The following is a 15,500-nucleotide window of genomic DNA, read 5'->3' on the forward strand; positions in this document are numbered from 1 at the left end:
GCTTCCCACTAAGCTGTCTGTTTTGTACACTATTCTTTAATTATTTATTTTCAGCCCCAACAAAAACTCACCAACTGTCCCTAATCCTCATAATCTGCATTCTTAAATTTATATTATCACTTGCAGTTGTCCTGGACCTCACTTCTTTCTTATTTCTCATATTTCTCCAACCTTGTAGTAGAGACAGAGCATTCTGCTAACAACCCCTTTGGCTTGTTTTCTAGGATTTTTCTTTAGCTCCTCCCTCTAAACCCCATCTTTGCTTGTGTTCTGAATGTCTCTGTCTTTCAAGCTGTTGATTTTCTCTGTTTTTCTTTCCTTCTTCATGTTCTCTCTCTCTTTGGGCCTGCTTTAGTCCATCTGCCCATCCATCTTAAATATTCTTTCTCTAGATCTTCTCCTATATGTGCACCTCTCTCATATGTGCACCTCTGTCTTTACTGAAGAACTCTCTAAGGTTGTTTTTTCTTTTTTTCCCTCTTTTTCTGCCTATTTTGCTTTCCATCAACTATAATTTTAACCATGAATTATTAATTCAACACTCAATTATTATGTATTTATTCTGTGACTATAACTGCATGAAGTGCCAAGGAGGCCAAAAAGAACAAACCAAAATTTTGCCCCCAGGGGCTCAAGACCCAGCAAAGAAGGAAAACTTAAAAAAAATAACCTTAATGCAATATGATAAGCAGGATCCCAAGAGGATAATCAAAATGCTGGAGAAACAATAAACCGAGAGATTGATTCTGCTTGAGAAGATTGAGTATTCACAGAAAAGGTGATCTTCAGCCTTGGTTCAAGGAGCGTCAGTGGGGTTTTGCCAGACAGAAATGGGGAACACTATTTCAGGCACATAGCTCAGTGAAGCCAGAGATTTTGTGGGCTGCTCACTAGAGGATGCTGGGCGCTGAAATTCAGCCATGCTGTGCTTGTTACTACTGGTACCTGGGGGCAGGGCTGTATCAGCCCAGAGGAAAAAGCACAAAGATATCACGTGGGCTGGTGGCATGAATGCTATGCAGCTTATTATTTTTGCCCTTTGACTCCCATTCTCTACACTTGAAACCGCTAATCACAAGCTTTGCAAATTTAAATTCCTCTTAGATCAATATACATAGTACATGGGTGACCAACCTCAGAACCTGCAGTGCTTTCAAACAAATGGGTTATTCCTTTCTTTTCTTTCTCCCTTTTATATCTCAATACACATAATGGCATAGTATCTCCTTAGCCAGGCAAATATCTCATCTGCAGCTACTGTTCCCAAATAAATGTTTATTGCCCTTGATTTAATGAAAGCTAGCAGAATAAAATTAAGTCTCAAGTTCTATCTTTTTTCTTCTTTTCTTACTTTCTGTATTGTTCTTCCAAAAGAACATTTTGGAAAAGTGGCCCACTTGCTAAAACACACACATAAACACAGACACACACATCCAGACTTTCTGGAATGTTAATAAACCAACTATCATTTCATACCTGACAGACGTCTAGAGGCATGAGAACTAAACTTATGCCTCTCACTTACTGATACAGAAACAAAATCTCAGCTGGTAAAGGATTTGTTTCAACTCAAGGAGTTAGTTAACAGAAGACTCATTTCCCATTATTTTTCAAAAGATGTATAGAATGTAGTTCCAACTGGGGCCATTATTGGTGTCTTCATATTTGCTGATGAGTCATTCAGTAGTCCTCATAACAGAAACTTAACACAGGATACATTTTTCCTTGCTAACTTTTAAAATTTGGGAACCTTGGCAGATGTAGGGAATGAGTACGCATTCCAACAAGTTTCCCTGTCTTGCGTTTTCCCTTTCAAATATTATACACCTGTACTACCAGTCTTCCATACCTACCCCGGTCCTCCCTTTTTATGATGGCTTATGATCTGCTCCCTGGTGTTTTTATCAATGCCATGTTGAAAACTTTCTAGGGCTCCTCCAGAGTGACCCTGTTCTTCCATCTGGGCTGAGGGCCCATGTTCCATCATTCATCCACGTGCTAGCATCCTGACCACCTTCTCGCTGCAGTGAGAACAGGACAGCAGCCCCCCTTAACTTTAGCCCTGCTCTTCTTTCTTAGAATCTGTATCCATCTTTTTACACAGGTCTCCACAAAGTTTTAGTTTTTAGAAATGATTTGCAGCATAGCATATAAATATAGCACTAATGAATATACAACTGAAAACATATCCATACATGCCTTTATCATAATAACATTTTTATATTTATCCCTTTATCTCTCCAGTCTGAGAACTTCAGTTTTATAAGATCTGCTTCAAGTGGCCAGAGCAGTCTTTCAAAAATACAATTCAGGTCATGTCACTTCTTGTTTAAAATTCTCCACTGCTTTCCCAGTGCAATTAGACCGAAATCCAGGCATCTTACTATAGCACATCTGGCCCTGCAGGAAATGGCCCCTGTTCCTCTCTGACTTCCTGCCTTTCCTCCGCCTCTCCTATCTCACTGAGTCCATGCCATGCTGACCTTTTCATTTCTCAAACATGCCAAGCTCCTTCTCACCCCAGGGCCTTTGCACTCACTGTGCTCTCTGCCAGGAAGAATCAGCCCCCAGAGCTTTGTCTGGCTGCTGCTTGCTAACATTCAGTAGCCTCTGCACTGACTCTCCACTCCATCATTCCTGTTCTGTTTTCTTCATTGCACTTGCCACTGTATGAAATTACCTTGTTCATTTATTTGTTTGTTTGTTATTGTTGGTTTCCTCCCTCTAGAATAGCACCTGTCCAGGGGAACTTTCTGCAATAATGGAAAAGTTCTTTATGCTGCCCAACACGGTCACCAGCAGTTACATGTGGCTATTAAGCACTTGAAATGTAGCTAGTGAGACACAAGTATGTTTTGTGTGGCTTCACCCAAGAAGTCAACAAAATGCTGAAAAATATCAGCAGACCCTTATAGGAAATCATAGGGTGTCTACAGCTGAAATATTGCTGTAATTCTGGTTACTCCACTTTAATAAAAACCTAACATAGCAGAGACAGGTCAGGGGAAAGGCGAATAAAATAAAATAATGATGGAAGGGTTTCTATGGGGCAGCATTAGCCTGTCTGCCTTGATGTGAATTAGATGGGGGATGGAGTGTCCTCTCTGGTGGACACGGCCCTTGGCTCCTTCCTTGGGGAGGAGAGTGCCAGCTGAATTTGAACCAGCACTCTCCAGGGCCAGTCTGCAAAACCATAAGGTTGGCCCAGTGTTTCTGCAAGTGGTTTCAATGATTCATATTCTTCAGCAGTCTACAGTAGCCTAAGTGGTGGGCAACTAGTCACATGATAAAATTTTATAAAATTATTAAGTATATGGTGAAATATATCCTTAGATTTAAATCATACAGAGAGAGATTGAGAGGGAGAGAGAGGAGACTAGAGGAAGAGTCTGTCAACTCTGGAACACTAGATGCAGGAGCACAGTCTGAAATGGGATCTACAGTGCTATAACCAAAAAATAATTCTAAGCAAGAATTGCTTATTGCAAATAAGCATCTGAAATTTATACTCTGAGATAACAAACTTAAATATATAATTTTAAAGAAGAGTTCTAGTAGACAAATATGGGTTGAAATAATTCATCATTTAAAAATAATTTAATATTTTAAAATTCAGATCTCGAAACATGTATATTATCAAGTGTGAAACAGATTGCCAGTCCAGGTTGGATGCATGAGACAAGTCCTCGGGGCTGGTACACTGGGATGACCCAGAGGGATCAGGTGGAGAGGGAGGCAGGAGGGGGGTTCAGGATGGGGAACACATGTAAATCCATGGCTGATTCATGTCAATGTATGGCAAAAACCACTACAATATTGTAAAGTAATTAGCCTCCAACTAATAAAAATAAATGAAAAAAAATTCAGATCTGCATGATCTTAAACCTACATTCCAGAATTCCTATGATCCATTTCTATCTCAGGCCTTTGACTGCCTCTCTAGGACTGGGTTCTTGGGAGGTTATCAATGACCCCTATGTTTCCAGAATCATCAGTTTTTCTCTGCTTTCTCCCTCCTTGATTTTGTCTGTGACAATCAGCTCTGATGACCACCCACTCCTTGGAATTCAACAAACATTTTATAGAGGGCTTATTATGTGCCAGACACTGTGTAAAATCACAAGGAAATAAAAATCCTTTCCCTTGAGGAGTTCGTACTTTACTGGGGAGGCAGGCGTGTATATTAGTAATTACCCTGGAGTGTGATGAGTGCAAAGGGGGTCTATGGTCTGGACCTTTAAGAAGCAGAGAGAATAGGATGGTGAACACCAACCAGTTAGAGCTAGAGAAGCAGGGATTTCTTCCTTCAGAGAGAACCCGAGTTTAAAGGATGAGTTTAAAGACTGAAAGTTTGCTCTCCAGATCATGTGGGAGACCGGGCATTCCCAACAGAGGAGAGACAGTATATAAAGGATGGAAACATGATCAAACAGAGAACTGCCAATAGCCTGCACTGCTAGGGCGAAAAGTGTGAAAGGAGGCAGAGCAGGTGGTAAGGCTACACTGGGAGTCCAGATGAAAGATGGAACCCAGAGCCCATGCCCATGAAGGCTTTAACAGAGGAATAAGTCAATCCTAGAGGATCAACCCTGAGTATTCATTGGAAGGACTGATAGCTGAAACAGAAGCTCCCCCAATTTGACCACCTGATGTGAAAAGCCGACTCATTGGAAAAGACCCTGATGTTGGGAAAGTCTGAATGCAAAAAGAGAAGGGGGTGGCAGAGGATGAGATGGCATCACCAGCTTAATGGACATGAATTTGAGCAAACTCCTGGAGAAAGTGAAGAACAGGGGAGTCTGGTGTGCTGGAGTCCATGAGGATGCAAAGAGTGGACAACGACTTACTGACTGAACAACAACAACAGGATTTGATTTGTGCTTCAGAAAGATCACTATGGTGGGGACCAGGGAAGGAGGAAAGAGAAAGGCAAAGGGACCAGTTAGGGGCCATCACGGTGAGCCAGGCATGTGAGGGTAAGAACTTGAATTACGGGCACTGCCAGTAGGAATAAAAGTTGTAGATCATTCATGTGTAATCAGGGGATTGAACTGAAGCCTTGGTGATTGGTTAGATGGGGAGTGAGGGAAGGTGAGGACTCCCTGCTGGTTTGGGTAAATCAGGAAATGTCATCAACCATATTAGAAAGGAGCAAAGGCAGAACATGTGTTGTCAAAGAGACAGTAAGCTTGGTCTTGGACTTGCTAATTTGATCAATATCTGGACATGGATAGAAGAAGGTTAAACAATCCCAGCTTTACCACTTAATTACCGAGCTTACTGTAGGCAAATTATATAAGATTTCTGGGTTTTGGTTTCCTGATTGGTAAAGCTATCGGCACAGTGCCTGGCAAAAATATTTCCATATTATCAGATTTCCTCAATAACCCTGTAAGGTATGGAAAAGGTATTATTCTCAAGAAATTGAAGCCCCAAATAACTTGCAGAAATTGTAATGGTGTATGTAGAAACATTTTGTAAAATGATATTATTTGCTGTTGTTGTTTTTGTTGTAGTACTCATAGTCAGAACTACAACAATTCACATATAATTGACCTTTAATTGTCTTGTGAGGATAACAGTTTTCACAGTTTCATGATAGGCGGAGGACTAAGACTGGTCTCGGCTATCATTTATGCAGAGTGCTAAGAACATAGCACATTCTCAGTCTGTGCTTATGAGGCATGAGCCTACAGAAATTGACTAGCTAAGAAACTGGAGCTTTCTTTGGTAGTTTTTTTCCTATCTTCAGCTGCCTCTGGATGGTGTTTACCCCCAGGGAGAAAAATAGAATTTCCTGAACAATATAGTACATTAAATACTAGAGAATCTATGCATAGGTTGTGTTATACATTTGCAGAAATAAAAATTTCCTGTGTTGCCAAAATGGAACATTATAATGCTAAAAATTAAGAAATATTCATTTTAATTTATGTTGGCAGTAAAACTGAGTAACATGATCATGCAGAAAATGTCCTGGGTCTGTTGGAGAATAAAAAGTTGTTTTTTAAAAACTAAAAACTTTGCGCACAAGGCAGTTTCTGTTTTCATGTCACCCTCAAGAACTCATTGCACCCGTGAGTCTGAACCCATGAGAATAATAAAATAATTACAGCTTTATTTTACTGTATTCTGACACTGAATTTGATCCATTAATGTATGCATATTTCAGGTAAAGGGGGAAAAATGAAACTGGCTAGATCAAGCTGATATTTTTCATAATCTGAGATTTTCTCTGAAGAGACTTTTGTCATCATTTACATATTTCTTACTAAAAATTTCTTTGTCAGTGATCTGAGCACACCAATAGAGACAAATCTCAAGCAATTTTTTAAAAGAATTTATTCATTAACCAAGCAATGTTTTATTTTGAATCTTTGGCCCCTGAGTGCAGACACAAGGAAAGAATATCATAAGAATAAGAGGAATGCAAAGAGCATTTGGACTCCTCTATCACAGTGATTGATGATTTTTTTTTTTGAAAGGATATAGAGATTGGAAAGGAGAACTTCAAGCCTGTCCACTGCACAGAAATTTTGTTTTGAAATGCATTCAGTTCAAGGGTTAAATGGAAGCAAAGCAGTCATTTCAACCATGTTTTTGAAGAAAATGAAACAGCTTGATGTAAGTTAAATGAAGGGAGTCTATGACTTAAAAGAAATGGACAGATAGAGAAAAAGGTCACAAGATTAAATTTTCCCTGAGGGGAGAGTCCTTCTTTGGAATCATTAACCTCCTTCTAGGTCACTCCTGGAAAAACAGCAGGAAACCCTCTTGTGCCTGGAAACATGGGTGTATCCCAGCAGCCGACTGACCTGGCGACTGGGAGACGGACCCGCGGTGCCCCCAGTTCCCCTTCAGGCACGCTTAATTTTAGGACCTCTGTTTTAAAGAAACAAGATCTCTTCATTCTGAACTCTGTGATAACAAAATACAAAGTATGTTCCTAACGTGAAAACTGATGCTCTTTCGAGTAGGATGAAGGAAATACGTAGTGATTTTAAATGTCTCTGAATTGCAGTGAATATATGCAATGCCCCCCATTTTCCGTACTTTCTATAAAATATTCTTACAGTTTCTAAATTTAAAAAAAGTTAGTTGTCATTGCTTTATTAATATGTAATTATTGTATATCCATTTAGATTTTTGAGTGGTTACTAGTTCAGGGGATGTTCTTGAGAGGAGGAGGCAAAATCTTCTCTTGTACATTAACAGTTTTCAACATATTTTCTGGAATTTCTGTTTACTTATATACTGATCTATGAAAAGTGGACATAAGCATATTAATTTAAAAATTTTGAGAGTAAAACAAAATTTAAAAGCAAAGACAAAAAAAGTACAACTACACCCTAACAAAATTCTTAACTATCTCTCTTCAATCTATTTTTCCAGCACCAAATTAAGAACAAGTAGAATTATCCATGTATGGTTGCTGAACAACATTAGTTCAAAGAAATCTGACTTCTAAACTTCAAAATAATAGTAATTCCATCCTGCATCCCAAGCTTTCCTTACATAATGCACCACAAAGTAAAACTCTGTTAGAAATGGAATTTGACGATCACAAAGCATGAAACAGAAAAATAAGCCGAAGTTAAGACAAAAGTGAAAACCCTGAAGAGTGCAAGAGCCCAACAAGAGGGGCTTTTTTTCCTGCCTCTTTGAAGTCTTTAAATTGATACTTTTAAAAGGAAGGGACAGAATCTTTTAGAATAGCAAGGAAAAGAAACATGCATAAACCACTCACTGTATATAGAGGAACATCAAAAGTACCCTGTTCAGGTTTTGCCAGTGGTGTGTATATTCTTTTCCAAATTGGTTCTAAAACAAGGGAGAGAGTTAAGGATTTTAAAAGACAATGAGGCAATTTCGCAGTCCCTAGAGAATCAAGACAAACTGGAGCATCAGTGAGACATAAAAGGAAAATGCGTTTTGTGAATCTGAACACAGCCTAGGTGTAGGGAAGGGCATCTGCTAAGCTCACGTGCCTCGCTCATTACCTTCTGCTGGGGTTCACACACTAATTGAATAACCAAGAAGTAAGAATCTTAGACAGCATGTAGGTAACTTATTATGTAATATAAATAGGGTACAAAGGTAACAATTTCCTAATGGTAGTATGGTAAGAAAGAGAATTGTGTGCCTCACTGTTTTCTAGCCAAAATGCATTTCTGAAGCAGGAAATCAAAAACACATCACAAACCCTACAACTAGACTAAACACATTAAATCTGCTGATATTAGTAACTGTCACGAGGCTGCCAGGCTCAGGGAGCAGCAGCTACTGACAGCTACCCACTCCCTACCTCTGAACACACTTTTCTCAGATACTTTGCTGAAGAAACGTGAACAAATATTCCATTGTTGCTGCAGTTTATTAAATGGTCCCTTGGAATTCCCTGCAGACGCTGCTTAAACAGAAATAACGAATGGGACACCCATTTGATGCACAACACAGATCTGAACTGAGAAGCCAAATAAAAGGTTTCAAGTGACATAGGCCAGAACACGTCTGAGCCCCTCCCCCAAATAAATCACTAAAATGCCCGTTCTCTGCACTGCCTTTGTTTCATTTACTTCGAAATACATCGTATTAACTCTTCATTCATTTTACCTTTATTTCACCTTTAAAGACCAAAATAGGTTTTAAAATTCTGAGAATCTAAAACATATCCAGCCCCCCAATATATATATATAAATATACACATATATATGTATATATATACACATATGATTCTGTTTCAGATGGACTTGTACTTATTATAATGCCTGCTTATTGCTGAGGTTTCACAAGGTTTTATATCTGGCATTTCAAAATAAGTCTTATCTTTCTTTCCTTCAATTTCAGTTGATGAACCAATATCTGTCTAGAATCTGTTAATTGTTGTCACACCGTCTGATCCATTTATTCACAGGGCCAGACTTACTCCTTTCAAGCTGACTCCTTTGTTTACAGAGATTTCTTTCCCACTGTCCATCAACCTGCAACCCATTTTTCTGTCTGGTAGGAGATGAAGGAAAGGGTAGGAACCTGTCTGAAAAGAGGGCGCAGTCTACTCCCAGGCAAGTATGCCTGGTATCTCCTGCTTTCTCAGGAAACTGCCATGAAGAAAAATGCCATGTGGAGCTGAAACAATTATAAAGGTGCCAGTTATCACCTCCTGAGAAACCGTAAGAAATGAAAACTGAATGGCATATGCCTCACATGGTACCTTTCCCTATTCACATCCTTTCCTCCTCAGACCACCCCCTCCCCTCAGAAAACAGTCTTCTGTTTTCATTTATCTTGAAGATTTATAAACTAATTGATATCTAGGAAGTGCACATGAATAATTTTCTGACAGTGTGAGCTCAATGATGTTTGATCATTGCCATTTGTTGATAGAAAATACAATTTCAAAATGAAAAGATTCGATGATTCTAATCTGAAATAAAATTTCAAAAATGAGTCTGCTACAGTAAAGGGAAGACAAAGGAGTGAAAAAAAAAAGCTCCACAAAAACCCAACAGAAGACCTTCAAGTCAAATGTTTTATTTCCATTTGTTTCCAGTGCCTTGCTGAAGTGAGGGGCTGGGGGAGACTAATACATCTCACTTTAGCAGTACTAATTGTTTGCATTATCACAATAATCAAATGCAGCCATATTAATCTCTCTGGTTATTAACTTGATTTTTACACATTAAGATTTAGATTTAATCCCCTGGGACCATCTATTAATGCTTTTAAAGTTGAAGGGTTTCAACAGTTTTAAGTTCTTTCCCTTCTTTTAGCTGCAGGCAGTAAAATTTGAACGTGTGTGGAGTTTTGTATTTTGCATTCCTGGGGGATTTTCAGACACAGTGCTGTCAGGGACCATGAATCATGTTAAAACATAGCAACCTCTACAGCTATTAAAATGTCTGCAATAATGTGATTATTGTAAAATGGAAAAACTAATATCGCATGTGTTACTTAAAGATCAACTATTCTTTTAAAGTCACAGAGAATGCATCTGGAAAAAAAAAATGAAGTTGCTTTTTTCACCTGCAGCCAAAATGTGAAATATCTCATCTACTGAGAAAGAAAACTTTCAGCTCTTTTTACAAAATACATCCTTACCGAGCTTCAGGTCAACAGAGCATAAAAATGGCAAAAAGTCCAAGATCAATAAGCATGAAAAGCTGTTTTATTTCTGTTTGAGCAAGTTGTAGCGACAATGACCTGCTGGAGCAGTCTCCAGTTTTATGCTTTCATAGTCACAGAACGATGACATCCAAGCAGAAAACGGAGGTTGGCCTGTTCTGATGAGCTGTCAGTGTGGACCCGGCATTACAACCTGTCTTCCATTGGCTTGGGGCTCGGTCTTTAGAAATTTATTAAAATTATTATGTAGACAGATGCTCAGATGAACATTATCCAGGAAATTATTTGAAGCATTTGTATAAGAAGAGAGAACACAAGAAGAATAAAAGCTTTTTCTCTCATTACTTAAAGGGATTTAAATCATCTTAGCTCCCTGGATTCTATGTTGTTTTTTAAAAATTAAGCATGCAAGTTAATATACACTTGTCACAGTTACCTCATTTAGTCAACAAATCATACCTGAGTCGAGGACTAATTTACCCCATAAACAATTTTGCTAAGATTTCATGGTATTTTTTTTCTATTTCTAAAATATCTTTCCCAGTAAAAGAAACATAGCCTCCATCATGTTATTATGTATATTTCCTATTACTAAAGATATCTTTATGTTTTTATTCTATAGTTTCTTATCTAAGAATAAAAAACAAAACTCAGTTTTGATATTTGAACATTACTTATCAGAAGATATAAGGTGATAAATATATGACAATTTTCACTTGAAAAGGAGGAAAGTTTAAAGAATTTCAAATGATCTCAAGTCTTGAAGTACATGGCCTGTCAGAACATTTCCTTGAAACATTTGGGCACATTCAGAGAAATATAATTGGATACCCTTTGCTTCTTCTTATTGGGCAAAGGCTTTCCACACTTCCCCAGCTTTCATGGGACTGATGATATAAGCACACATTAATTGTCCAGTAGACAAAATAGTGCTGTCCTGAATCCTCTTCAATTTCTATTACCTAAGGATCAGTAAATGTACAGTTTGTCTGAAGATAAAGTCAAGTTATTGAGTACCGGAGAAACTGACTAGAGTCTTTGGAATAACTAGCAGGCATTACTAGTACCCATCTGGGTGTAATGTTTACCACTCTTAACATGCAGCCCAATCTTAATCAGACCTTTAGAATTGATGCCACTAGCATAATGTTCATGAAAGTCAATTATCTAGAAGCTTCTCTAGTCCCTTTTGAATCTTAGAACAATATTGACAGTAGGCATAAGAAAGGATGAAGGAGGCTCTCCTTTGTTTCATCAACTACCTTGAGACACATACACGAAGAATCCCACAGGAATGAAAATGTAACCACTCTCCAAATGGGTTAGCATCATTTCTAACCATGATTGAACTGGAACCTTCCTTCGGAGTACAGTCCACTTCCTGTAAGGAGGGTTCAGAAAAAGCCAGAGTAGAAGTTTCTGGATAAACCTAGTGAAGACAAGAGGACTTTTTCATTTGCCGAGCCAGATTCTGCACGGGTGTGACCTCAGTTGTTTTTGCCCCAAGTCTGCCGGGCTACCTGCCATTCTGCAGATAAGCAAAAAGATGGGGTGGGGGGTATTTGTCCACATTTGCCCAAAGTCACACAACTTAACAACTTGTAAGTGATGAAATGGTGACTCAACTCTAGATCTGTCACATTTCCAAACTCATTCCCTTTCTAGTAAATCATGATGCCTCCCACCAGGGGATAAGGTCAGTGACAAGTGTTATACTCATTTATTCTTTAAACAGACAGCTGAAGAGCAGAGCAGGAACAAACACACGCTTTGGGCAGGCAGGATATCTAGAGTCTAAAGGAACTTTGGTCTGAATCACAGCTCTCATCTTAACTGCATCACCTTTGACAAGTTTACAGCAATAGAAGAAGAGGGAGAAGGAAAGGAAGAAGAAGAGGGAAAAGGAGAAGGAGGAGGAACAAGATGAAGAGTAGGAAAGGGAGAGGAGGAGGAAGGAGGAGAGGAAGTAGGAGAGGAAGAGGAATAAGAGGAAGGAGAAGGAGGAGAAGAGAAGAAAGAGAAGACATAGCTCCAATTCCCTGAGCATAACAGGGTGCGGGAGAAGGGACAAGACACTTTATGAGGGAGCCAAAGTCACAACAACACTTCAAGGCAAATTTTGGTTTCTCAATTGTCAGATAAAGAAATGAAAGCACAGAAAGATAAGACACTTGGGTATATTTCTTAGCTTTTCTTCCAGAGAAGCTGTTAGAGGCTTCTGTTCCAGGTCTGGGCTCCTCTGACTTCCTATACCTTTGGAACATCTTAGAATCTTTGGGCTTTCTTGATGACTCAGGCAGTAAAGTGTCCACCCACAATGCAGAAGACCCAAGTTCGATCTCTAGGTGGGAAAGATCCCCTGGAGGAGGGCATAGCAACCCACTCCAGTGTTCTCACCTGGAGAATTCCATAGACAGAGCAGGCTAGCGGGCTACAATCCATGGGCTCACAGCATTGGACATGACTGAGTGACTAAACACAGAATCTCCCCTTCTTTAAGATGGATTCACGAGGTTGTTGTGCTTAATAAGTGAGGTCACATACACAAGACTTCCAGTACCATTCTAGAAGTCAAAGATGGTCAAGAAAGGTTGATTTTTCCATCTCCCCCAAGAAATAAATGTGTCTGATCCTCAAACATTCCATTAACTCCTTGCCCATGGCTAAGGCTGTTCCTTTATGTATCTGCAGAACTTCTGATCTTTCTTCATGTCTCCCCTCAAAATCAAATGTCACCTTCCCCTGCCAGGCACGTGTTGTTTTACAATTATTTCTTTTATGTATTGTCCCCTCCATGACATTGGGCTGTTCCAAAACAGGGACAATACTTTACTTATACTTTGTTCCAGGGCTTATAACTCTTCCTGAAACTGAGCAGTTGTTCACCAAATACTAGTAGAATGATAACACTCACCAATGTTTATTGAGCATCCGTGTGGAAGCATCTCTGTAATAGGTCCAAACAGTGGGTGACTGAGGACTACAGGAAATTTCCAGGGGTAAGTGCATTGTCATAGAGATGAAGCTGCTTAACGAACATCACTCCTCTGCCCTTCACCTTCCCACCCCGGGAAGCCTGACCTCTCACACATTGATGATCACTGCACACACAGCTTCTATGTCAGACTGGGCTGTGAGCCTGGGTCTTGTGTTTGCAGATGCACATGTGTAAGTGATGATAAAAAGCATTGGTTTAGACGTTCCCTTTTTCCTATGTCTACTGTTTAAAGTGAGTTAATCTCATTTGTAAGTGATGTTCCCTGATCTCATTTTTAATGGGTGAGTGAAAAAGAAATGGCTGAACATATACCTGAAATCAGTGTCAGTGAAGATGATTTCTATATATTAGTCAGGGTTCTCCAGACACACAGACCCAGTGGGATATTTTAATTATAGGAACTGGCTGAGGCAGTTATGGAGGACAAGAAGTACCACGATCTGGCATCTGCAGGCTGGAGAACCAGGAAAGCCTATGATATAATTCAGTGCTAGTTCAAATACCGGAGAACCAGAAGCTCCAATCACAGAGGGCAGGAAAAGACAGATGCTCCAGGTCAAGAAGCGAGAGAGAATTTTTTCTTCCTTTGCTTTTTCGCTCCATTCGGGCCCTCGATGGATTGGATGATGCCCACCCACATCACTGAGGGCGCGTCTCTTTACTCAGTCTACTGAATCAAACGCTGCTCTCTTCCGGAAACGCAATCACAGACAAATCGTTATTATCAGCTACCTCTTAGGCAGTCACGCTGATTCACAGAATGAACCACTCACACCCTAGGGTAAAATAAGTGTAGTAAATAATGCACCCTATTCTCTCGGGATGCAGCCAGGTCTGTGCGAGCTCACGGAGAGGAGGCCCCTGGGATGTTTCCCTAAACTTCAGCCCCTGAAGATTCCCAGCACACATCCACTCTTTTCATTTCTGAGCCCTCCCCACTCTGTGGAGGAATTCTACCCACCTAGGGAGACAATTTTACCTTTCCTGCTATGTGCTAAGTCACTTCAGTTGTGTCTGACTCTGTGCGACCCTGTGGACTGTAGCCTGCCAGGCTCCTCTGTCCATGGGATTCTCCAGGCAGGATTACTGGAATCAGCTGCCATGCCCTCCTCCAGGGGATCTTCCCAACCCAGGGATTGGGTCCCCTCTATTGGCAGGCAGGTTCTTTACCACTAGTGCCACCTGGGAAGTCCTACCTTTCCTGATATCAACACTTAAAAACAACCAATGAACCCACAATACAAATTGAGTGAGCATCTACATCCCCTCTCCTCTCCAGCCCTTCTGACTCAACATTCATCTTTGCTTTTCTCTTCTTTCTCAGATGAATGGGTCTTAGTCCTCATTTTTAAGCTGGTGTCCTCAACTGAAACTGTTCTGTCCTCTCCCACCACCTCTGCTCTCTAGGACACTCCTCAGCATCTTTAGTCCATTTCTCTATATTGACTAACCGCTTCATTCTTCTTTTCAAACAGGCAAATGTTTCATTTTTCAAAACAGTGTTTCTCTAGTCTCTTAACCAGAAGCATTGCGCCATCTGGAAACTGCCTAGAGATGCAAATTCTTGATCTTACCTCTAGATCTTTGCTCAGAATTCATGAGTGGAGTCCTACAGTCCTATTTATTACCAGCCCTCCAGGTGGTTGTGGTGGGTGATTTGAGAACCACTGCCTTTCATAAAGACCTCCTCAAGTCCCTTCATTCTGAAGCTACGCTCAAATTCTCTTTCTCCTTAAACTCTCAAAGGTCTTTATCAAGCAGTCGTCCCTTACTCTGTTCTTACTTTGATTTTTTTTTTTAAATAGACTCACCTGAAATCCTGCTTTCACAGACCACCACATTACTGATATTGTATGAATAATATGGTGGAATGTACTCTGAAATTGGAGATAGAAAACCCAATGTTGAATAGTGGTTCACTGCTTTTTATCTATGTGATTTGGGCAAATTCCTTAAACTCTCTAAGCCTCAGGGTCTCCCCCTAAAAAGTGGGAATAATAATACCATCTTTACTGGATTATGGCAGAGATTAAATGAGACAACAATGTGAAAATATTACACACAGTATATAGTAGAAGCTTAAACATTTAATAAATGTTTGCTAAATTCAAGTAAAAATGCTACACATGCTTGGTGTGTACTTTAGAAACAAAAACTTTCAGTGATTTCTTGGGCTATGTGGTGAAAGATGCCTTTTTTAAAAGTTTGATTAAAGGCTCATTTATTTGGTGCATTTTTAATGACTTCAGAAGAACCATAGTTCTCACTGGATCAATTAACCATATTTTTTTAATTGCTAAATATATTTTTATATGTGATTGTACTGAACAATTGCTGTTCTTCAGTTGCTTGGTCATGTCTAACTCTTTATGACCCTGTG

The sequence above is a fragment of the Odocoileus virginianus genome, chromosome 22, assembly GCF_023699985.2.
Source record: "Odocoileus virginianus isolate 20LAN1187 ecotype Illinois chromosome 22, Ovbor_1.2, whole genome shotgun sequence".
NCBI lineage: Eukaryota > Metazoa > Chordata > Mammalia > Artiodactyla > Cervidae > Odocoileus > Odocoileus virginianus.